Genomic DNA, 26,600 nt, shown 5'->3' on the forward strand with positions numbered 1-26,600 from the left:
CTTTCCTCTAGGTCCAGTTATCTAAAAGAGAAATTATATAGCCTGGTACTTTAACTATTGGAGAAAGGTCCACCTCTCCGAAGAAAGTAAAGCAATGTAATAAATTAAGGAGGATTGTAGAGCTTTGTTTTTCATTGATGAGTGAATATGGATGAGCTTAAGCAAGATCCTTCTCTGCTAGACTTTTAAAATATGAATAATAGGACTTCCTTATAGTTCACCATGAATACAAATTATCTAAAAATGTCCAAAGAGGAGAAATGTAAGATGTATGTTGAGTTTTAGTATAAACTCAAGAATATATGACTTCTTATGATACACAATCCAAACTATACTGCCAGTTTCATAAAACAGACATATTATAGTCGTTTTCTGATGCACAAACCATCACTAGATATTTAAAAGGAGGCAGAAGATAATATCTAGAAGTCTTCAAAAATGAGATGACTCAGTTTTTGCAAGATGAACAAGAGAACATTATTTATTTCTTATAAATTTTTCATATCATTCTATTTCTAAGGTGTTTATTCTTAGAAGATCCACAAAATTCATCTCCATTTATGGTCTGCAACAGAGTAAGAATGGAAATGACTTAATCTGGGATCTTGTTGTTCTTTGTGAGTTACTAATATGCTGTCCAGTGGTTTGATCTCTGTTGGGCATGAAAATCCTGGGAATTTAATTCCATATATCACTCCTCTATTACCATTTTCAGGTTTGTGTGAGTCTCAGTTCTTCCTATATTTAACGAAGAACACACTAAACCTCAAAGTATCTGAACCATTAGTGAGGTTTATTCAAACATCTAGACCTATATAAAAGAGTCAGTGTATTGCACAATTTGGCATTTTAACATTTATCTTATCATTGCTGGGACAAAACACCAAGCCAGAAGCAGCTGATAGATTGGTAATAAAGAAATGGTACATTTATACAATGGAGTTTCATTCAGCTGAAAAGAAAAATGGAATTTGCAGAGAAATGAATGGATCTGAAAGGATTTTACTAGGTGACTGGGCTCAAAAAATCAAATATCATATATTCTTTCTCATGTGTGGATCTTAGATTCACATGTTTACATTTGTATGCAAGTTGGAATACACATTAGTAGGCATGGTCTGGAAGCTAGAAAGGGGACATGAAGGAGGGCGGAAAGTGGCATCTAAAGGGGGAGATCTAGTAGGCACAGTAAGTAGAGGAACAGAATATTGGGAATAAAATCATCTAAATGTGGTCAAAAGAGAAGACAGAGGAGAGGAAGGTGTGGAAAGAGAGTTAATCAAAATTAAAGATGTTGTGAATAAGCCGTATAGAAACCTACTTCTTTGCTAGCTAAATAATACATATGTTAAAGAAAAGTTTGGGCCGAAGTATCCTGTGGATAGTGCTGTGTTCAGAAGCCACAGATTATTACAGGAAAAATTTTAATCCCAGATAAGGGTGTGATACCTTTCAGCAAGTTATTGTTCAGGGAGGCCTCTGATGCTCCCCAAACATTACAGGCTATTGCCAAAGCTCTTGGTTGCACACCAAAACTAGATAGTAAGACTCTATTGCTGAAGATTTCAAATACTTGGACTGCAAGTCACTGAGAAATCAAGCTTGGGCTTAGCTTGAAGCCTTGTCCCTATTGACTAGCTATTAGCATTCTGGAAACCACTATTCGGCCTGTTAGGATATAGTCAGCAAGAGTCTTAAACAGCAGTAGACTCTGCAAGCTCTTTGGCTGGACAGCCAGGTCAAATATGCCAACTGATACAATAGTGGCATATCTATTATGGGGAAACTAACTACTGATTGATTTGAAATCTGCTCCTGGGAGGGAATTCATCTTATTACCACCAATGTAGTCCTTGCTCCTCTGCTCTTCTTCATAACCACCCCTGTAATTTGGAAGATACAGATTTTCATATTTACTGCTAAGTTCTGGATGAACTGAATTCAAAATTTCCCAACCTGTAGAGAGAGAAGAAAATTTAACCAATGAATGCATTAATTCCACTTCACTCTTTTATTTATTCATTGTATATTTGAATTTTATAGACATTTTTTACCTCGTGAGAGAAGAAAAACTACTAACAAAAGGATGGATATGAGGAATGAGAACTTGGTAGCTGAAGTTTCCCTTAAATATTTGTGAAAAGGATTTTTCAGGCAGGTCAGACAGGTTCCCTAGGGATCAATTTCAAGGCAGAGGGAGGCAAAATGAGTCTTACATACATGAATAGAGAAACATTTCTCATTAAGATATAAGTGTAAGGTTTGTGAGTAACCAAGACCAAGGAGACCACTCTGAGGCAAAGATGGAAGCTTATATTTGGGGAAAACAAGACCTGCCAGGACTGACTCTCAAGAGTTGGAACACAGCCAACTTTGAGATTACAGATAATGGTCTATATAGAGCTCTCCAGCTGGCGGAAGGTGAGGAAGGAAAAAGAACTCCTGTGTTCTTTTGCCATTTCACATATTTAGTGTGTGAGACCAGAAGTAACCAAGTAGGAGATAAGGAAGCAGGAAACCTAGACCTGGGGCATTGTTAGGCAAGGAAGGGATGATAGCTGGGTAGTTCCATGAGGAATGTGGATGACCACTTCCTTATGTCAGTGTTGCTATCCTGCTGTGACTCCATTTTATCGTGACCTAACCATAAGTTGTACTGAAGAGGAAGTAGAAAGGGCTAGAGACCTCTGAAGGAAAGAAATAGATATCTGTGAAGATAAACTGTGGGAAAATCTGAAATCTGAAGCACCAGTTGAGGGCCTGTGTTGCCTCCTCTTAAAAACAGGTCCAAGGTTCAGTTCATTTGTATTGCACTAATAACAAAGAATTCTTGGCACAGACTTGTGATTTTAAATACACAGAAAACAAATGCACAAAGGAAAATGCAGCATACAGCTTGTGACCACCAGTGTCCTAAAGAACATTGAATTAGAAATCAATGAATGGCTTCAAAGAAGATTAAAATTTGTGTTTGTTAGTCTATTTTAATACTTTTTTTCACAGGGCTAGACAAGGGGCTTATATAAAGTTTAGCTTGCTTTTTGTAAGATAATCTAAAAACACCTTTTTCTACCTTCTGCACTCAGATCTGTCAGAAAAAAAAAAAGCCCTGATCATAGTTTCTTAAAGTATAATTACTTTGTCAAAGAAAAATGTAATTAGAACTGATATTTTAAAAGGTACCATAATTATATTTAAAGATTTGGTAATTTGCTCACATATGAAATGTTCTGTTAATTTAGAACAAGCAACAGCATTGAAGTCAGGAAATGATCTGACAGTTTTTCTCTTTCCTGTTTTAAAAAAAACCACCCATTCTCCCTTTTTGTCTATTCAAAGGGGTAAAGTAAATTTTCAGTGGTGGATTGAATTAAGTGCTTGACACAGCATTATGAGCACCCAGCCCATTTATGTCCTGTTTTCCACCCATCTCAGTTATGTCTCATAGCATTGCAGCAGAAGAGTAACAACAAAGAAGCTGGGTTCCAGCCCATCCCTTTAGGTCTATCTATTTGTAACTTCAATCAGCATAAATCTGCTTCATAAGAATAGACATAAACCTATTCCTTGCCCTGAAAATGCTACAGATCCTCTCCTTCCTTCTACTGTTCTCATTTATCACTTTGGAAAGAATCTCTTTCATTTGTCAGCCATGCTTTGAATTTCTGCATGAGTAGTTGTGTGCTTGCCATGTTGCTCACATGCAGATTTGGATCAATAAATCAAAACTTTCTGTAATAAAACATTTCTTGGAAATGAAAGTGGATTCTTTCCCCCATAATCATACAACTGCTGAAAATACTGGGTTTCAGAAAGAGAAGTTATGTGGGGGGAGGTTGAAGGGGATCAGGAGAAGATAATAAACAGGAAAGAATTATGATCAAAATACATTATAAACGTGTATGAAAGGTAAAATAGGTTAAGAGCTGGAAAGATGGCTTAGTAATTAAGGCACTTGCCTGCAAAGCCAAAGGACCCAAGTTCAGTTCCCCAGGACCCACATAAGCCAGATGCACAAGGTGGCACATGCATCTGGAATTCATTTGCAGAAGCTGGAGGCCCTGGTGCACCTGTTCTTTCTCTTTCTCTCTCTAAAAAATAAATAAAAATAAATGAAAATAAAAATAAATCTTTAAAAAACCAAAAAAGTTAAAAACTACTGGGTTTCAGGGAGACCCAGATACATCAATTTTTTTAAGGTTGAGTAGAAAACAGATTAAGTGAATTAATCACTTTTGGTCCATATCATCAAAAATTAGAATTTAAAAGTGTGATGGTTAAGCTCTATTGTCAACTTGATAAGATTAGGAATCCAGAGACATTCATCTTGCATAGGTGAATGAGATTGTTTCCATGAAGGCTTAGCTGAAGAAGAAAGTCATTCCTCCAAAGTGGGTGGCACTAACGGGAGTGGACTATATATAAGGAAGATCCAGGAGAACACAGCCCCTTTTCGCCTTGCTGCTCTCTATTCACTCCTACATGAATCCACCTTGCTTTGACTAGCCGTTGTCAGCATTAAAACCAAGTTTTATCAGTATTCCAATGTGGGCTGAAGACCAGTGGCTTTCAACAAATCCCCCTGGCCTTCAGTGTCTGATTAAGATGGCTGAGCAGCTACTAAGTTCCTCAAGACTCAAGCCTGCAGGCAGCTATTGGTGGACTGCTGTAAAATAATCTAATAAATCCCCTTTATAATGCCAACTCATTGTACTGGTTCTGTGTCTTTAGAGAATCATGACTAGTACAGATTGCGGCATCTGGTTCTTGAGAAATAATCTTAAGGATGGATTTCTGTAGTGGGCTTGGTGCTATCTGGAATTGGCTTTCTAACTTTAGTGCAATTAATAGCTTTGCTGGTAGTAAAGACAGTAGTGATAATCCATGTTGCAAACTATTTAATTATTTGCTTTATTGTATTTTATTTCCTCATAGTGTCCTTCTTGTTGCTGGGACAAAACACTGGACCAAAAGCAGCTTCATGGGAGTAAAGGGTTTCTTTTGGCTGACAGTTTTGAGGGGAAGTTTCATGATGGCAGAAGAAATCATGGAATTATCAGAGGCTGGACATCACTTCTGCTACAGTGGGTGGAAAACAGCAAGAGAATGAGCTGATCTCTGGCAAGGGAGAGCTATCCTTGACACCCCAAAGCTTGATCCTAGCAACACACTTTCTCCAACAAAGTTCCACCTCTCAAATTGTCACCAGATGAGCACCAAGCATTCAAAGCACATGAATTTATGGAGGGCATCTGATTCAAACCACCATAAAAAGCCAAAGTAGATGACTCTCTCTCTCTCTCTCTCTTTTTGTTTTTCTGTTGAGAATGTTTCTCTTGGTTTGTGTCTTCTTTTCTAAGGTGTTGGCAATGAGATGAGAGATTGGATCTGACATGTGCTGTAGGAAGCGTTTGGGAGGACTGATAAATAGTGGAAACCTTGGGGGCATGCTGTGACCTTTAGTTCCAGCTCTTCATAAGTCATTGAGCAATACCTAAGTTAGTCAGTTTCCCTCAAATGTGAAGGGAGAATAGTGATAGCTTCTATGCTTTTTGATTGTTGTGAAGAATTCCCAAGTATCTATTGTTACTACCAGCGTGCCTCGTTAAATTCTAAGGTCTTATCAATTAGATGCCTTTCCTGGGACTAGAACAGTTCTCTTAGAATTCATCTTTTGACTAGTTGACATTGACTCAATTAATAATCAGAAATTTCTAGTTTTGTTTTTCTTTAAAGCTGTCTTTAATTGAAATAAATTCTGCAGTGATCGTTTTCTAATTTTGTACTCAAAGTAAGAACACATAAAGGAATTACTTGGATAAAATAGAGCTTTCTTACTACTGAATTTCACTGTGCATTAGACTAACTGAAAGACCACACAAAAAGTACATTTGTAGAATATAAATGTCAGTTGCTTATTGTGTCTAGGTCTTTTTTTTTTTTATCATGATCTGATTCATTTGCAGAAATAGGAAAGATGGAAAAGGAATGACAATCAATTTAGATAATTAAAATATTTGAGCAAAAGAAAGAAATTCAGTGTTGGCTTTAGTTGCACTGTAATGATAAACTCTCACTTCTGACATAAATTGTGTAGCATGAAATTTATGAAGATTAAGACATTTAATGTTTTATTTTATCTGAAACATTGGTGTTTTATCAATTTATTTATGCATCCCTCTTGTCCTTCCTTTAGGTTTAAAAAGATAAATTGCAAAATAATTTTATTTTTATGCCAAACTACAATAACAATAGGTAAATCTATAAAAAAAAACCCTAAATGTATTTTTTAATCTTATTGGATATTATTATATCTTTTAAGGTCTGTTTGATTTTTGATCTGACTTATTAAATATGAATATTCTAACCAGGTTGAACTGTAGGATCTGGATTTTTATTTTAAATTATTAACTCACTTAGTTGGCATACAAAAAATACTTTGATTCTTTTAACTTTGATAATATATGCAATTGCATGCATGTGTGTGCACATATGTAGTTGTGTGTACATCAATATCAGGTGTTATTTGCTACTTCACTGAGCCACTTTCTTTCACTTGAACACAGGGCTTTCTAATTTTGCTAGTATAGTACTGGATTATGAGGTAGGCTGCCATGCCTTCATAGAACTCATATATGTGCTTGGAATATGACCTTTGGTCTTCACACTTGTGTATCAAGCACCTTACTCAATGAGCCCTCTACCCAGCTCTGAAATGCTTTCTTATGAAACTGTTAATTTTCAAACAATGTAGATCCACTGAGTTGCCCACAGAGATGACTTTGAATGGAACAAAAGAATAATGAGTGCATAGATAATAATCATTTTGGAAGAGTTAATGAATATTCATAGAGGTAGATTTTTATGCAGGACCTCAGCTTTGGCAAAAGTGATAGCGACATCCATTATGAAGTAACAAGCTAGACTCATAAAGGAGTAAAAACCAAGGAAGGGTCTGGAGAGATGGCTCAGCACTTAAGGCTTTTACCTGCAAAACCTAACATCCTCAATTCAATTCCCCAGTACCCACGTAAGATGCAGATACACAAAGTAGCACATACATCTGGAATATGTTTGCATTGGCTGGAGGACCTGGTATATCCTCTCTCTGTCTCTCTCTCCTTGCAAATAAATAAATAAAAGTATATTTTTTAAAAGCCAAAGAAGCAAGAAGCAAGGGATGTCTTCATGTTTTAATATTATACCCACTGGCAAAATTATCAGTATCTACTCTATCAGCTTATTGAGTCTAGTTAAATACTTGCTGTTGACATAAGGAAAGTAGTACACCAGAGAACACTCAAGGACCAAAGGGTTATTAACAAGGTTGGCTTGGTTTGAGTTCCCAGAGGAATATTGAGCTGCATTTTTCTGTTTTCTTTAAATTTGATTCTGTCATCTGAAACTGGAGAGATGTGGACTACTATCACATAGATGTTATTTAATGCTACATTTTCTTCAGACTATACTATATAATTATCATTTCAATATAATTGTATGGTACCTGTCATTAGGAATGAGACTTCTATAATTCAGTAAACATTCTAAAACATAGATTGTATATAGATTATGTCTTGCTAATTGGGTTGAATAGTCGCAATATTTGCTACCATATTCCTCTCCTTCCTTTCTTTCCTCATTCCTCACTTGGTGATCAGATAGTAAAATATAACAGGGTTAGGGAGATTGTTCCAAGGTTCTGTTTTGAAAAGTCTGCCAGCCTAGGTTCACTTCCCCAGTATCCACCTGAAAAAACCAAATGCACAAAGCTGCACATACACCTGGATTTTTTATAGCAGCAAGAGTCCCTGAAACACCTAATTTTTTCTCTCTCTGCAAATTAAACAAGTAATAAGTAAATGTGGAAAATATAATAGCATCTGTTCAATGACCTAGGAAACCTTTTCCATTGTAACTCAGAATGATAGGATTCCTTTCAATTTTGTTCAAATTTAGTAAATATTTACTATAGCTCTAGGTTGCATCAAGCAATTTGCTAGGTATTTATGGCTGTAAAAATGAGTATGACCCAGTCTCATCCTAAAAATTAATCATATGTTGGTGACACGAGCTTGTTTTAATCTATGTTTGTGTATATGATCTCCCTCTTTCTCTTTTTCATTTGTGTGTATTTGTGTGTGTATGTGCATGCATGCATGGAGGTGAGAAGACAACTTTAGGTATTGGTCCTCACCTTCTACCTTATTTGAGAAAGGGTCTCTTGTTTGATGCTATGGCCACTAGGATAGTTTTCTCATGAGCTTCCAGGGAATCTCCTGTCTCTCCCACTCATCTTACTGTCAAAGCATTGGGAATGTTGATGCCTATGGTACCATGTCAGGTTTTAGATGGCTTCTGGGGATCTAAAGTCAAGTCCTCATGCTTAAACAGAAAGCCTTTTAGCCACTGAGCCATCTCCCCAGATACCAAATCACTAAATATAAGATAATTTACTAAAGTGAGCCTTACAAGGGGTCCTCATTTTAGTTTATATCGATTCTTTTTCTTTTTTTTTTAATTTTTATTAACATCTTCCATGATTATAAAATATATCCCATGGTAATTCCCTCCCTCCCTACCCCCACACTTTCCCATTTGAAATTCCATTCTCCATCATATTACCTCCCCATTACAATCATTGTAATCACATATATACAATATCAACATATTAAGTATCCTCCTCCCTTCCTTTCTCTACCCTTTATGTCTCCTTTTTTACCGTACTGGCCTCTGCTACTAAGTATTTTCATTCTCACGCAGAAGCCCAATAATCTGTAGCTAGGATCCACATATGAGAGAGAACATGTGGTACTTGGCTTTCTGGGCCTGGGTTACCTAACTTAGTATAATAATTTCCAGGTCCATCCATTTTTCTGCAAATTTCATAACTTCATTTTTCTTTATGCTGAGTAGAACTCCATTGTATAAATGTGCAACATCTTCATTATCCACTCATCTGTTGAGGGACATCTAGGCTGGTTCCATTTCCCAGCTATTATAAATTGAGAAGTAATAAACATGGTTGAGCATGTACTTCTAAGGAAATGAGATGAATCTTTTGGATATATGCCTAGGAGTGCTATAGCTGGGTCATATGGTAGATCAATTTTTAGCTGTTTTAGGAACCTCCACACTGTTTTCCACAATGGCTGGGACCAGATTGCATTCCCACTAGCAGTGTAGAAGGGTTCCCTTTTTCCACATCCCGACCAACATTTATGATCATTTGTTTTCATGATGGTGGCCAATCTGACAGGAGTGAGATGGAATCTCAATGTAGTTTTAATCTGCATTTCCCTGATGACTACTGACATAGAACATTTTTTTAGATGCTTATATGCCATTCGTATTTCTTCCTTTGAGAACTCTCTATTTAGCTCCATAGCCCATTTTTTTGATTGGCTTGTTTGATTCCTTATTATTTAACTTTTTGAGTTCTTTGTATATCCTACATATTAATACTCTATCAGATATATAGCTGGCGAAGATTTTTTCCCATTCTGTAGGTTTCCTCTTTGCTTTTTCACTGTGTCCTTTGCAGTGCAAAATCTTTGTAATTTCATGAGGTCCCAGTGATTAATCTGGTTTTATTGCCTGAGCAATTGGGGTTGTATTCAGAAAGTCTTTGCCAAGACCAATATTTTGAAGGGTTTCACCTACTTTTTCCTCTAGCAGTTTCAGAGTTTCAGGTCTGATGTTAAGGTCTTTAATCCATTTGGACTTTATTTTTGTGCATGGCGAGAGAGAAGAATCTATTTTCATCCTTCTGCAGATATATATACAGTTTTCAAAACATCATTTGCTGAAGAGGCTGTCTCTTCTCCAATGAGTATTTTTGGCATTTTTATCGAATATCAGGTGGCTATAGCTACTTGGGCTTACATCTGGGTCCTCTATTCTGTTCCACTGATCTACATGTCTGTTTTTGTGCCAGTACCATGCTGTTTTTTTACTATGGCTCTGTAGTATAGGTTAAAATCAGGTATGGTGATACCACCAGCCTCTTTTTTGTTGCTCAGTAATATTTTAGATATTCGAGGTTTTTTGTGATTCCAAATGAATTTTTGGATTGTTTTTTCTATTTCCATGAAGAATGCTTTTGGAATTTTGATAGGGATTGCATTAAATGTGCAGGTTGCTTTAGGTAAGATTGCCATTTTCACAATATTGATTCTTCCAATCCAGGAACAAGGGATGTTTCTCCATTTTCTAGTGTCTTCTGCAATTTCTTGCTTGACTGTTTTAAAGTTCTCATTGTAGAGATTCTTTACTTCCTTGGTTAGGTTTATTCCAAGGTATTTTTATTTTTTATTTTTTTTGATGCAATTGTGAATGGGAGTGATTCTCTGATTTCATCCTCTGTGTGTTTGTTTTTAGCATATATGAAGGCTACTGGTTTATGTGCATTTAGTTTGTATCCTGCTACATGGCTGTAGGTTTTGATCAGCTCTAACTGTTTGCTAGTAGAGTCTTTAGGGTCCTTTATGTATAGAATCATGTCATCTGCAAATAACTTGATCTCTTCCTTTCCAATTTGTATCCCTTTTATGTGTGTCTCTTACCTTATTGCTATGGCTAAGACTTCCAAAACTATATTAAATAAAAGTGGGGACAGTGGACACACTTGTCTTGTTCCTTTGCATATGTTGAACCATCCCTGCATCTCTGGGATAAAGCCTACTTGGTCAGGGTGAATGATCTTTTTGATATACTCTTGTATTCTGTTTGCCAATGTTTTGTTGAGAATTTTTGCATCTATGTTCATGAGGGAGATTGGTCTGTAATTTTCTTTTTTTGTTCTATCTTTGCCTGGTTTGGTATTGGGGTGATGCTGGCCTCATAGAAGGAGTTTGGTAGAATTCCTTCTTTTTCTATTTCCTGGAAAAGCTTAAGAAGCAATGGTGTTAGCTCTTCCTTAAAAGTCTGGTAAAATTCAGCAGTGAATCCATCTGAGCCTGGGATTTTGTTAGTTGGGAGATTATTGATAACTGTTTGGATCTCCATGTTTGTTATAGGTCTATTTAAGTGATTAATATCATTTTGATTTAATTTAGGTAGGATATATAAATCAAGGAAATCATCCATTTCTTTCAGATTTTCATACTTTGTGGAGTATATGCTGTTTTTAAAAAAATTATTTATTTATTTATTTGAGAGTGACAGACACAGAGAGAAAGACAGATAGAGGGAGAGAGAAAGAATGGGTGCGCCAGGGCTTCCAGCCTCTGCAAACGAACTCCAGACGCATGCACCCCCTTGTGCATCTGGCTAACCTGGGACCTGGGGAACCAAGCCTCGAACCGGGGTCCATAGGCTTCACAGGCAAGCGCTTAACTGCTAAGCCATCTCTCCAGCCTGAGTATATGCTTTTATAGTATGTCCCTATGATTTTTTGAATTTCTCTGGAATCTGTTGTGATGTTACCTTGTTCATCTCTGATTTTATTAATTTGTGTCTCTTCTCTCTTACTTTTGGTCAGATTTGCTAAGGGTTTATCAATCTTATTTATCCTTTCAAAGCACCAACTCTTTGTTTCATTAATTCTTTGGATTATTCTTTTTGTTTCTATTTCATTAATTTCTGCCCTAATCTTTATTATTCCTTCCCGTCTACTGATTTTTGGTTTGCCTTGTTCTTCTTTTTCCAAGGCTTTAAGGCGAAGCACTAGGTCATTTACTTGCAACCTTTCTAACTTCTTAATATAGGCACTTAAGGCTATAAATTTACCTCTTAGAACTGCCTTCATTGTGTCCCAGAGATTTTGGTATGTTGTGTTCTCATTATCATTTGACTCTATAAATTTTTTGATTTCCTTCTTGATTTCTTCATTGACCCATTCATCATTTAGTAGTGCATTGTTTAGTTTCCATGATTTTTTTGTGTGCTCTATAGCCTTTCTTGCTACTGATTTGTAGTTTAATTCCATTGTGGTCAGATAGAATGCAAGGAATTATTTCAATTTTCCTGAATTTGTTAAAATTTGCTTTGTGTCCTAATATATGGTCTATTTTAGAGAATGTTCCATGTGCTGCTGAAAAGAATGTATATTCTGCAGCCTTTGGATGAAATGTCCTGTATATATCTGTTAGGTCCATTCCTTCTATGAACTCATTTAGTCCAGATGCCTTCCTGTTTATTTTTTCCCGGGATGACCTATCAATTGATGAGAGTGGGGTGTTAAAGTCACCCACCACCACTTTGTTTGGTGTTATCTGTGACCTTAGTTCTAATAGTGTTTGTTTGATGAATTTGGGAGCCCCCATGTTAGGTGTATATATGTTTAGGATTGTAATGTCCTCCTGTTGAAGTGTGCCCTTAATCAATATAAAGTGACCTTCTTTATCTTTCTTGACTAACGTTTGACTAAAGTCTACCCTGTCTGATATTAGGATAATAACCCCAGCGTGTTTTCTAGACCCATTTGCTTGAAACACTGTCTTCCAAACTTTCACCCTAAGATAATGTCTATCCTTTGTAGTAAGGTGAGTTTCTTGGAGACAACCAATTGTAGGATCCTGCTATTTTTTTTCTTTTTTTTTATTTTTTAAATTTTTTTTTCTTTTTTTTTTTTATTTGAGAGCGACAGACACAGAGAGAAAGACAGGTAGAGGGAGAGAGAGAGAATGGGCGCGCCAGGGCTTCCAGCCTCTGCAAATGAACTCCAGACGCATGTGCCCCCTTGTGCATCTGGCTAATGTGGGACCTGGGGAACCGAGCCTCGAACTGGAACTTAGGCTTCACAAGCAAGCGCTTAACCTCTAAGCCATCTCTCCAGCCTGGATCCTGCTTTTTAACCCAGTCTGCAAACCTATGTTTTTTTGTTGGGGCACTGAGGCCATTGATATTAAGAGATTTTATTGAAAGGTGTGTATTTATGTTTGCCATTTTGTTTTTGTGGTTCCGGTTCTACCTGTACTCTCATGTGTTAACTATTATTTGAATGTTGCTTGTTTTGTCTAGGTTCCTTAAATGTGTGCTTTTCCTTTTCTTCAGCATGGAGGATTCTATCAAGTATTTTCTGTAGAGCTGGTTTTGTCTTCAAATACTCCTTTAAGCTGCTTTTGTCATGGAATGTCCTTATTTCTCCATCTATTTCAATGGATAACTTTGCAGGATAAAGTAACCTTGGTTGACAGCTGTTATCTTTCAGAACTTGGAATATATCACTCCAAGCCCTTCTGGCTTTAAAAGTTTGTGTTGAATAATCTGCTGTAATCCTGATGGGCTTGCTTTTGTAGGTAACTTGATTTTTCTCTCTAACTGCTTTCAATATTTTTTCTTTGGTTTGTGTGTTTGGAAGTTTGATTATGATATGGCGAGGAGAGGTTCTTTCCAGCTTTTGTCTGGCTGGGGTTCTAAAGGCTTCCTGTATCTTCATTGGCACCTCTTTCCCAATTTGGGGGAAATTTTCTTCTATGATTTTGTTGAAGACACCTACTATGCCTTTGGAGTGGAATTCTTCTTCTACTATGCCCTTAATTCTTATATTTGATCTTTTCATAGTGTCCCGAATATCTTGAAATTCCCACTCATACTTTTCTATAAGTTTGTCTTTCTCTTTGTTGGACTGTATTAGATCTGCCACCTGGTCTTTTAGTTTAGATATTCTGTCCTCTTCCTCATCCATCCTACTGGTGAGATTTTCTACAGAGTTTTTTATTTCATTAACTGTGTTCTTCATTGCTAGTAATTCTGACTGGTTTTTCTTTATTATTTCTATTTCCTTATTTATGTCTTGTATTACCTTCTTTATTTCATTAAATTGGTGTCCTGTGTCTTCTTTGATTCCTTTGATTTCCTCTTTGATTTCTTCTTTGATTCTTTTGATTTGTTCTTTAACCTCTTTGAACATATTTACAATCATTCTTTTGAAATCTTTCTCAGGCATTTCCTCTAACTTGTTCTCACTGGAGGACATTTCTGATGCATTAATACTTTTAGGTGGATTTATATCGTTTTGCTTTTTAGTGTTTCTTGTGTTATAATGTATATATTTTTCAATAAAAAACAGCCCCAAGTATGTATGCAAGAGTAGTTACTATAATGACCAGATCCTCTATCAACAAAGAGGTTAATATTTCTGGTCTGTTGAGGGATCCAAGTCAGCTTGCAACCAAGTGAGACTCTTTCCTGGTGTAATCCCAATTACCTTGGATGATTTTGTTCTCAGTCAAGTTGCTGCCTGGGTCGTCGGGCTGCTGTTCTGATTTCTGGAGCTGGGCACAGGCTTTTCCTGTGGGGCAAACCGAGCCTGGCAAGTGTGGCCCTGCAGATCAGCACCCCCGCTGCTGGAACTGTTGCTGCTAAAGCTGTTGCTGCTGGGTCTGTAGCTGCTGCTGCTGAAGCTGCTGTTGCTGGGCCCACTGCTGCTGCTGCCTCTGCTGGTGCTGCTGTAGCTGCCACTGCTGGAGCCACCACTGCTGCTGAAGCTGCTGCTGCTGTGTCCACTGCCACTGCTCCCACTGAAGCTGCTGCTTCTGGGTCTGCCACTGCTGTTGCTCCTGGGTCTGCTGCTGCTGGGTCTGCCGCTGCTGGGTCTGCTGCTGCTGCTGCGACTGGAGCTGCTACTGTTGAGGTCGCTGATACTGGTGCCAGAGCCACTGATGTTGCTGCCAAACTCTGCTCCTGCTTGGGTCCTGCTGTTGGCTCAAGTTGGTGTGGCCGGGTCCCGGGACCGCTGCTCTGTTCGCTGGAGCTGGGCTCAGGCAGTGGGGGAGGGGAGGGAGCCGCAGCTGCTCTGGTTCTCTCGCTGCTCCACGTGTTCTTCTACCTTGCGGTCTGCTCCTCTGTTGCTCACTGCTGCTCTCCTTTTGCGTTTCCTGAGTTGCGGAGAGCGCTGGTGTGAGGGGAAGCTCCCGCACATGGCTTTTCATGCGGCTGAAGCCGAGCCTGGAGGCTTTCTGGTGCGCTGCCACTGCGGCGGTTGGCCGAGCTGCTGGAGCCACTTTTGCCGGCCTGTGCATGCTCTGGATGGTCTGGATCTCTCCTACTTCTCTGCAGCCGCTTCAATTTCCTATATAACTCTCTTTTTAGTAAAAGTTTGTATTTTGATGAGTTTTTTTGGTCTTTTCCCCCCAGGCTGCTTTGGCGTCGTACCTACGCCACCATCTTAACTGGAAGTCCCTAGATTCTTTTTCTAAGCAGAGAAAAGAAAGAGGATTCCTAGTTGAGGAATAGGATGTCCAGGCATGGGTGTGACACATGTTGTACTACATTCTTTGGAAAACCATATATAGTCTAATATATAGCAAAGTACAACATATCTACTTTGTTACTTATTCATCAGTCCCTTTGAAGCTACCATCCTTTTTGTTTGTTAATTGTTTGTTTTTATGAAACAGGGCCCGGTTATATAGTCTAAGTTAGCATTGAACTCCAATTCCTTCCTTTCAGTCTCTGGAGTGCTGGCTTCACAGGTATGCACCATCACTGGCCCAGCTAGTCTCTTCTTTAACTAATCTTTCTGTATGTATCTTGCAGTGTACCACTTATACCACTCACTGAAAAGAATGTCAAATTATAAAGGTTGGAAGTTGAATTAAAAATTGATCCATGGTATCACTTGATTTTTTTTTTTTTTTTTTTTTGCCTGGGTGCACCATTTGAGTTTATAAATGTTACAACACTCATTAAAGACTTTAGAGTTTGAGATACTATTACTTTTTATCTATTCAAAGAGATCCACTTGAAGATTGATTAGAAGGTTGGGTAAGAGATTAATCCAGAGCTTTACTTTGAAGGATTAGCTCAAAAGTGGATCTAGCAGTTCTGGCAGATGACTTTTGCATAGAGGTTGTGCTTTTTCTCTGTGTACCTTCCAAATACCTTAGTTCTCAAATCACCAGCACTATATTTTATTATGAGAGAGATCATGTTCAGCAAATGTCTGTGGGAAGCATGGGAAGCTATAGGAAGATTAGCCATCCCCATTGGATCAGTTGAAGCCCTAATTCTTTGTTTAGACTATATTTTACATTGGAGAGAAATGTCACAACTCTTAGAATCTGTCTTCCAAAACAAACTCTTTTCAAGTAGAATGTAAAATCAAACATTAGGTTCCTGTCTAGGGTATGGAGTAGTAAGAGTTAACTGTTTAGAGAAGAAAGTTTTAAAAAGTTGTTAGTAGTTTGTAGTATGGTCTAATAATTGCTGATTATAAGTCTCCAGATTTTAATTCCTGCCTGAGGTTTTAATTAGTTTTAATGAATGTAAATCATGTGGTCCTCAACTGACCTGCTCAAGTTCATTACTCACTAGGTTGTCTGAAGCTGGTTGTTTCAGAATTAACTGTCAGGCTTAGAAAGAAGGGTTTTTGTCACTCACACAGTTGCAAACAAGAGTGATTTTCTTCTGATGATGTAATGTACTTTTCACAGAGTTTGTGGCATTAAGTGTCAGTGTGTGTGCTGTGACTCCTTAGGGGACCTAAGAGTAGAGGACTCACATATGCTAGCCAAGCATGGGTCCCAGGTACAAACTGGACTCCAGAAATACCTTTTATCAGATTTGCTTTATTATTATAATATGCCAACATGTACTTGCAGGTTATTATTGTGACTGAATTTGACTTTTTCAAAAAATAGGCTATAAGTTTTGGGGATTAAACTCAATGTAACATATTGTGAGATCCTTGTACATGAGAAAGCAAGTGCCTACACTTGTATGGTGCCTATACTTGTATGGTTCTCAAGTTTGAGTATACTTTTAATCTTCTATAGAGCTTTGAAAAGTCCCAAGTTTAGGCCTTATTCTAAAATCCCAGCATCACTAGGGCATCTTATTTAGTAGGTCTGGGTCTTGGTTCTGCTTCTGCTTCATAGTTTTTGTTCCTTGGTTTATTTTAAACTATATGAATTTTATATGAAATTGTAAGAATTTAAGTATATCCTGGATCTACCTTCATTAATTTTAATATTTTATCAAATTTGCTTTATTGTTTACTTTCTCTACGTATCTTGATATGATCATTTGAAAGAAGGTTGGGTACTGTATGCCTTTTTACCAAATAATTATTTAGATTATGGCTCTTAAAAGGAAGAATTTTAAAGCATGATCAACATATAACAATTAAATTCAGGAAATAAGATTAAGAGTGCTTTTTAATTAATAGACTTTATTTGAAAATATTTTTATTTATGTATTGGCAAACATATAGATGATAGATAGATGATAGATTGAATAGGTGTGCCAGGGCCTTTGTCCACTGCCAAAGAAACTCCACAGGCATGCACCATTTTGTGCATCTGGCTTTACATGGGTAGTCCAGGCTATCGGGTACCTTAATTGCTGAGCCATATCTCCATATCCAAAACATTTCATTTTATAGTCATAAAATATGTATAACATGTGATTCATATTTTAACAAGAAACTTAATAATACTGATATAAGTTGTTGTTCAATCTGAAAAATTATATTCTAATTTTGTCCACTGTCTCAATAGTGTGTAACCTATGTTCATTTCACTGTGCCAATGGTGCTCATTTATTTGGACACATACTATCATAGGTGTTACCATGATGATGTTTTGGGGCTGGACTAAAGAAGTAAAACTCAGATTGTCCACTGGATGTGAGTGAGCCCCATTTATTCAATTTAAGCCTTGACTAGAGAGAAAGAGTGGTCCTTGAAAACTAAGACCTGGGTGCTCTTGTGTTCTATGAACAAAGTCAATCATGAGAATGAGCACAGTGGTGAAAGACTGTGGGAGCAGACACCCTGAGCAGACAGTATACTTTGGAGTAAAGTTTCCCATCAATTGTTGAAACCAAGAAGGAAAAAAAAAATATTTAATAAAGAAAACAAGCAGAGAAGTCTTATAGTTGAATTTTAGTTTAGAAAAGCATTATTAGTGTCAAGGAAAGGAAATTGCATTTCATAATCTGTGATTTTTCTTACCAGCAAGTAGTGTTATTTGTGTTACAAGAAACTGTCATATCTTTATTCTCTTACAAAATGAATGACACCATTTAGTTCTGAAAATGTTGCAAAATACCTGATTCTTTGCAGTGACAAAATACTATAGATAAATAATTGAGAAATACAATATTGATGTAATGATGAGCTTAGGAAATGACAGCCGCTTCACAGTAGGTGACATGGAAGATAAGCAGGTCAGATCTGTGCTGTCCTTAAATCCCAGGAAAGTAGCAAAATATTATACCTGAAGTGCATAGTTAGCCACTGGTGTGGGTGATGTGGAAATGAAATACTTCTGTCTAAAAAGTTAAGAAATTGTCAATCAGGGGCTGGGGATATAGTTCTTGTTAGAATGTTTGCCTTGTATGCATGAGGCCCTGATTAAATCCTCAGTATTTCAAAACTAGTCAATTTAAATGCACAAATCTCCCAAAATAACATGTGGCTCAACTAAGACTGGAAACAATGTGAGAACATGTACTCTATTATCCAAAAAATGAAGTTATTCACTTTGAACAATTCTTTTCTTTAATATAGAGAAAAATAATTATTGAAAATATGCATTATAAAACAGATACATTGATATTTATAATATAATATTAATAAAACTACCTAAGCTATATTACCTCTGTGGGTGGTTAGAGGGACGGTTAGGATGTCACTTATAAATACCCAGGGTCTTCATCATAAGGAAGGCATTTTCAGTTCTCATGCTAAATAGAAAGTAATGAATTTGGTAAGTAGGTAAAAGTACTTTGATAGATTTGATGCCTATCTTCAAGAATGCAAAAGGACCCTCTGTACTGTGGTTAGATGTGGAAAGGAAACTCACTTAGAAAGTAGAGAAGAGAATGCATATTCTTCAGAACATGATTGAAGAAAGAAAAGTATGAACCAATGGGTAACACTTGGTCCCTAGTGATTTTACTGTGAGCAGGGTACAAATGATAGTGAAATATATTGTACAATATGACAGAAATCTTAGAAGAGGATTTGTATGGTCATACCAAAATTATCACCAGGCCTCTTAAAGAAGACTATAGACTAGAATTGTCCCTGATGACTCACTTAAGGGCTTTGTTAACTTCTTAGTGAATAGAAGCTGGAAATGGTTCCAATCACATTATATTTTCTGGTTGCAACAGACAAAGGAACTGTTTAATTCTCATATATAAGTGGGTTCAAGGTATATACACTTTCGTTGATGGATTTGGCTCTTTGAACTATAATTGTTATCAGTGAGATGTTAATTAGGACAGCTGGACTCATACGAAGCATTAACTTGGTTCAGTTGTCTATTGTAGGATTTCTATAATACTGTGAAAGCCCAGAGATGTGCTTTTGTTGTTTTTTCTTTTTAAAAATTTTTTAATTTTTATTAGATGTGGACATATTTAGTATGTAAACAATACATGTTGGTACCATCATTTCCCTGCTCCCTGCCCATTTTCTGAAGAGGTCCTCATTGTTGGGGATGAAGGTCAACCCCATGGGAATTGTGGATCATGCATTACAGGGGAAGCAGTCAATTATGGGGGAAAGGCAAGGTCTCTGCAAAATGTCCCAACTTGTGGCTCTGATAATCTTTCTGCCCCCTCTTACACAAATTATCTGAGCCATGTTGGGTGCAGTTTAGTTCTACTTCAGTGATGGGCTCTTAGGAGCCTCTGGATCTTTGTTTTGATAGGTGTTGAGTATCCTAAATGTCTATCTCCTTCACCCTTGTGCTGATATCAGGCTTACCAAGAAAACAGCACTCTTGGTCATTTCCCCTATTTCCTCAGTGATTTCAGCTGGGGCCAGGGTGAAGTGTGCTAGGTTGTTTATCTCCTCAGAACTGGCTCCTAAAAAAGACAAGCAGAGTCCCAACAGAGAGTGAAGTCAGAACCAGTTAAATGGGATAACCATTATTAATTTAGAGATAATTTGAAGGGTGTAGACCCTCTGATTGTCTAAGTTTCATGGGAGATTGATATTGGAAAGCAAAATAGTTATCTGGATATAATTTTGACCTGTTTTTCAGTTCCAGATATGGTTTCCTTTGCATTAAGTGGATCTGTTAGCCAATCCCAGAGCAGCTGGTTACCCACCATGGTTGTGGGCCACTATTGCACTTGTGTGAGCATCACATCAGAGTGTTTGCTTCTGAATTGATTAGACTTTGAGTTGCTTGAACAGATGTTGGCCACTTTTCCCTAGTAGCTCATATAGTGCCTTCCAGTGCTACCTGGGCTAATTGTATGGGAACTGACTCCAGAGTTCAACCGTATCTCTCCATGGTCCATGCCTACAATATATGGTGTCTTCAGCAATAGGGTCTTACCATTACCTCTGGTGGGTAATCAAATGCTCTGAAAGATGTCTGTTTTGTTTGTTTTGGGAGATCGAGTAGGTCATTTTGATCAACAGCTCACTGTAGATGTAAACCACATCATGGTTCAGGGAATTACTAGGTAGTTTCAAGGGCAAAGAAAAAAGAAGAAGAGAAGAGAGAGAAACAGGAGAAATTTAAGGTTAAGCTTTGCCTCACCCTCTCCAGGGACCTTCAATTTAGGTGCTCCCCCAAAGGTCCTGTTGAAGGTTCCACATTTTCGTCTAACTTCCAGGATATAGGATTCCATGGTATCAGTTCAATTTCAGTTTAGTTTTGTGTCCCCACCCCCACCACCTTTCTCCTTCTCCTACACCCTACACTCCCTTATTGTCTAATCCTCGAGATGCCAGTCAGGTATGTCAGCTACTAGGGCTGATGCAGGTTAGGAAATGCAGGTGAGTGAGATCATGGGATTATTGTCTTTCTGTGATTGTGTGAGTTCACTTAGAATGATTTGTTCCAAGTTAAACCATTTATTTTCAAATTCCACTGTGTCATTTTTTTTTTTTTTTTCTTGCTGCTGAGTAGTATTCCATAGTGTAGATGTACCATACCTTGGTTATCCATTCATCCACTGATGACCACCTGGATTGATTCTAGTTCCTAGGAATTATGATTTCATCAGCTATAAACATGCTTGAGCAAATATCTCTGAAATGAGATGTGGCGCTTTTAGGGTAAATGTGTAGAAAGGGAATAACAGGGTCTGTTGGTAACTCTATATTCATCCTTTTCAGGAGTCTCCATATTGATTTCCATAGTGGTTGTACCAGCTTACATTCCCACCAACAGAAAATGAGTATTCCTATTTCTCCACATCCTAGCCTACATTTGTTTTTTTTAATGTTTTCTATTCTTCCTGGGGTAAGATGGAATCTCATAGTTGTTTTAATTTATATTTCCCTAATGGGTAGGGGTGTTGAACATTTTCTTAAGTGTGTGTTAGCCATTTCTAATTCTTCCTCTGAGAACTCCCTATTTAGTTCTCTTCCCCACTTTTGGAGTGGGTTGTTTGATTTTTTTATTGTTTAGGTTTGTTTTTGGTATTTTTATTGGTTTATTTCAGAGTGACAGACAGCGAAAGAAAGAGAGAGAGAGAGAGAGAGAGAGAGAGAGAGAGAGAGAGAGAGAGAGAGAATGGGCAAGCCAGGGCCTCCAGCCACTGTAAATGAATTCCAGATGCGTGCGCCCCCTTGTGCATCTGGCTAATGTGGGTCCTGGGGAATTGAGCCTCAAACCGAGGTCCTTAGACTTCACAGGCAAGTGCTTAACCACTAAGCCATCTCTCTAGCCCTATTGTTTAGTTTTTTGAGATCTTTGTAGATTCTAAATATTAGGCTTGAAGCAGGTAATCTATTGGAACTGCTTATGGTATGTTTGTCTGTATACAAGCTTTTTAGCTTTATGAGATACCATTGTTTGAGTGCTTGTTTAATTTCAGGAAGTCTTTTCCCATTCCTATATCATGGAGAGTGCCTCCTATTTTTTCTTCCAGTATTTGAAGAGTTTCAAGTCTTATATTGAGATCTTTAATCCATCTGGACTTGATTTTTGTGTATGGTGAAATGAGTTGGTCTAATTTCATTTTTCTATATATGGTCATCAAATTTATACAACACCATTTGTTGAAGGTGCTATCTTTTCTCAGGTCTATGTTATTGGCACCTTTGTCAAAAATCAAGCAGCTGCAGGTTCTTGACCTAAGGTCTTGGTCTTCAATTCTGTTTCCTTAGTGTATGTTTCTGTTTTTATTTAAGCACCATGCTGTTTTTGTCACTATGGCTTTGTAATATAGCTTTAAATTGGGTATGGTGATACCTCTAGAAGCTTTGTTTTTTTCTGAGGATATGTTTGGATATCCGTGGCCTTCTGCCATTCCATATGAATTTTGAGATTATTTTTTCAATCTCTGTAAAGAATGATACTGATATTTTTATTGTTATTGCATTAAATATGCATATTGCTTTTAGTAGAACTGCCATTTTCACAATATTAATTCTACCTATCCCGGAGCATGGGAGTTCTTTCCATCTTCTCAAGTCCTCCTCAATATCTTTCTTAGGTGTTTTTATGTTTTCATTATATAGGTCTTTCACATCCTTGGTTAGTGTTATTCCAAGGTATTTTTTGTTGTTGTTGCTGTTGAACATGGGACTGCCTTGCTGATTTCTTTATCTGCATATTTGTCTTTTGCATATAGAAAATCTACTGATTTTTGTGCATTGATTTTGTATCCTACCATTATACTGAAGTAATTTATCACCTTTAGAAATTTTGAGATGGAGACTTTTTGGATCCCTTTTATATAGGATTATGTCATCTACAAATAAGGCTAACTTGACTTCTTCCTTTCCATTGTAAAGACCTTTTATTTCTCCTGTCTTATTGCTCAGGCTAATACTTCTAGTACTATGTTGAAGAGCAGTAATCACAGTGAACACCCCTGTTTTGTTCCCAATCTCATTGGGAACTCCTTGAGTTTTTCCCCTTTAAGTATTATTTGGGCTTTAGAAGCTTTATATATACCTTTATTGTGTTGAGATATAAACCCTCCATACCTATTCTTTCTAGTGTTTTGATCATGAAGTGGTGTATTTTGTGAAAGGCTTTCTCTATATCAATTGAGATGATCATGTGGTTCTTATGGCTCAGTTTATTCATGTGGTGCATTACATTGATTGATTTCCATATGTTAAAGTATCCCTGTATCCCCAGAGATGAAGCCTACTTGATTTAAGTGGATAATGCTTTTGATGTGTTGTTGAATTAAGTTTGCAAGGATTTTGTTCAGGATCTTTGCATCTAAGTTAATTAGCGATATAGGCCTATATTTTACTCTCCTTGTATCTCTGTCTGGTCTTGGTATTAGAGTGATGTTAGCTTCATAAGCGAAGTCAGGGAGGAGTATTCTCTGATCTGATTATACAAAAGAATTTGAGAAAAATTGGTTTCATTTCTTCAATGAAAGTTTGATAGTATTCAGTTGAGAAACCATCTGGTCCTGGACTTTTCTTTTTAGGGAATTTTTTTTCATTACCTTTTCAATCTCCGTGTATGTCATAGGTTTGTTTAGGAGATTAATTTGCTTGAGTTTAGTTTTGGTATTTGGTATAGGTATAGGAAATTATCCATTTCTTCTAGATTATTCAATTTTGTGGAGTAGAGGTTTTGGAATTATGCACTGATGATTATTCCAATTTCATTGATATCTGTTGTGATCTCTTCTTTTTCATTTCTGATTTTGATAATTTGAGAATTTCCCCTTTATTATTATTTTTTATTAAATTGGCCAGGGATTTGTCAATCTTATTTGTTTTTTCAAAGAAACAGCTTTTCATTTCATGGATTTAAAAAATCATTTTCTTAGTTTCCAATTCATTAATTTCTGCTCTAATCTTGATTAGTTCTTTCCATCTGGAGCTCTTTCAGTTGAATTCTTCCTGTTTTCCATTGCTTTTAGGTTGACAGTCAGGTTATTAATTTTAATCACTCTGTCTTTATAATGAAGGCATTCATAGCTATGAATTTTCCCTTTAGGTCTGCCTTCATTGTGTCCCATGAGTTTTGGTAGATTGTGTTTTCATTATCATCCAATTCTAGGAAATTTATTATTTCTTTTTGGATTTTTTCCATTATCCATTCATTCTTTAAAAGTGTATTGTTTAGTCTCCAGGAGCTGGTGGAGTTATTGATGTGTCTGTTGTTAATTTCTAGCTTTAAAGCATTGTGATCTGACATGATGCAGGAAGTTACTTCAGTTTTCCTGACCTTATAAAGGCATGCTTTATGGCATAATATATGGTCAATTTTGGAGAAGGTTCTGTGGGCTTCTGAGAATAACATGTATTCTGTACAGTTGGGGTAGAAAGTTCTGAAAATATCTGTTAGGTCTATTTTATCTTTGATGTTGTTGAGCTCTATTATTTCCTTTGTGATTTTTCTACTTGGATGATCTCTCTATTGATGATAATGTAGTATTGAAGTTCCTGACTATGATGGTGTTGGTGTTATTTCTGTTTTATTGTTGAGTAGATTTTAGTTTATAAACTGTAGTGCACCTGTATTTGGTGCCTTTGTATTTATGGTTATAATTTGCTCATGTTGGATCATTCCCTTGATGAGTAAGAAGTAGCTTTCTTTCTATTTTTTAATTACTTTTGGTTTAAAGCCTATTTTATCAGATATTAATATAGCCAAACTTGCTTGTTTTTTTTTTTATTTCCATTTGCTTGGAATATCATTTTACAATCTTTCACCTTAAGGAGGTGTCCATCTTTAGTCATGACGTAAGTTTCTAGAAGACAGCAGATATAAGGGTCCACTTTTTTGATCCACCCTGATAACTTGTGTCTTTTGATTGGTGAGTTAAGACCATTAATATTTAAGGTTATAACTGTGAGGTTTGAATTAATCCCTGCCATTATAAGGTGTTTTAAGGGATTTGGTGTGTTCTGTATTTTGTACTATGTTGAGCCTGGTCTATTTTGGTTATTATGGTCATCTTCTTGCTGGCTCTTGAGACTGGTTATTTGACTTTTCTGTGTGGAGTATTCCCACAAATATTCTCTATAGGTTTGGCTTTGTGTTCATAGAATTATAGAGTTGAATTTTCATGAAAAATTTTTGTTTCACCATCTATTATGAGAGATACTTTTGCTGGGTAGAGTAGTTTGGGTTTGAAGACATAGTTTTTTAGACTTTGAAGTGTTCCACTTCATGTCCTTCTGGCTTTCAGGGTTTCCACTGAGAAATATTATGTAAGTCTTATGGAATTGCCTTTGTATGTTGTGAGCCAGGGAATAGGGATCAAGCCTACTCATTACCTGCCTGCACACAATCTGGCCCAAAGATCCCAGACCAGGGAGGGGGTGAAGCCTGTAAAGAGCGGTCTGGCCTACTCACTTCTCACAGCTGTACTTGCCAGAACCCAGAGCAGGGCAGGGAACCCAGAGCAGGGAACTGGGAGGAGCCAGGAGGCAGGGATATGGCCTACTCACTCCTCACTGCCATGCCTGCCTGCTCCTTCTGCTTGAAAGAGCCAGGAAACAGGGGTATAGCCTACTTCCTCCACACTTGGGCACCTGCAGTACACAGGCTGGCACAGGGAACCCAGCCAGAGATGTGCTTTTGCAGAACTCAAATTTTATACATAGAACTTATTAGAGTACAGGCACCTGCCCACAGGTAAGTGCTCAATATGACTACAGTTAAATAGAATTCCCAGATTTTAACTTTTTAAGCACATAATTCTATCATCACCATTATATATTGCAGTCCTAATCCTCACTGTGATAACAGGTGGAGATTATGCCTTTGAGTGGTGCTTACTGGATATGATGATGGGTTTCAGGGTGGTATAAGTAAACTTATAAGAACAGATAATGAGAAAGAGAGAGAGAGAGAGAGAGAGAGAGAGAGAGAGAGAGAGAGAGAGGGAGAGGGAGGGATCACTTTGCCATGTAAGGACAGTGAGGAAGTTGCCATTTGATCTCACTAGGAACTTACTTAGCAGTACCTTGATCTTGGTCTTCCCAGCCTCCAGGGCCATAAGAAATAAAATGTCTGTTGTTTAATCCCATAGATGTGCATAGGAAGGACACATATGATCATAAACTACTGATTATTTATCAGAAGATATATTAAGATAGTGGGTTGGAAATAATTGAAGTCCTTGTTCTTGATGAATTCTTGCTCTACAGGCAGCAGAAATGAGAAATCAATTCATCATCAGACAGTGGTTGGGTAATCATGGACTTTGGAGAAGAGACACTAAGGGAATTCAATGTTAAGTGAATGGCTTGATGATCAGGTTGAAAAATCCAAGAGATGGTATATTACATCAGCAGTTTTTAAACTAAACCTGTCTTTTAAATTAACCCTGTCTTTCCACTCTTAAACCCCATGTTTTCCTCCAATCTCTGAAGTGTTCCTTTGTCATCTCCTTAGGTGGCTTGTTATCATGTTAATCTAAGCAAAATATGTACCTACACCTGAACATGTTCTGAATTTTCCTTCCTTTGCATTTTTATTGTGCATAGCTTCTAAAACATTCACTTCTCTTTTTCCTGTTCTAACAAAATAGCTACTTTTAACAATCACAATCACCTCATATTCCTCCATTGGAGAATTCTTATAAAGTAATTCATTCATGTTTAAGTGTTATATAGTGAAGTTCTCAGACTAGGGAATAATTACATAAAATCAGTTGGGAGATAAGTGAACTGAATATATTACAAATATAGGCAAGGACATAGATGAAACTTGGTTACAAATTTCAATGGGAAAATAAAGGCAACACAGTGTGTGTGT

The sequence above is a fragment of the Jaculus jaculus genome, chromosome 10 (genome assembly GCF_020740685.1).
Source record: "Jaculus jaculus isolate mJacJac1 chromosome 10, mJacJac1.mat.Y.cur, whole genome shotgun sequence".
In the NCBI taxonomy this organism is placed as follows: domain Eukaryota; kingdom Metazoa; phylum Chordata; class Mammalia; order Rodentia; family Dipodidae; genus Jaculus; species Jaculus jaculus.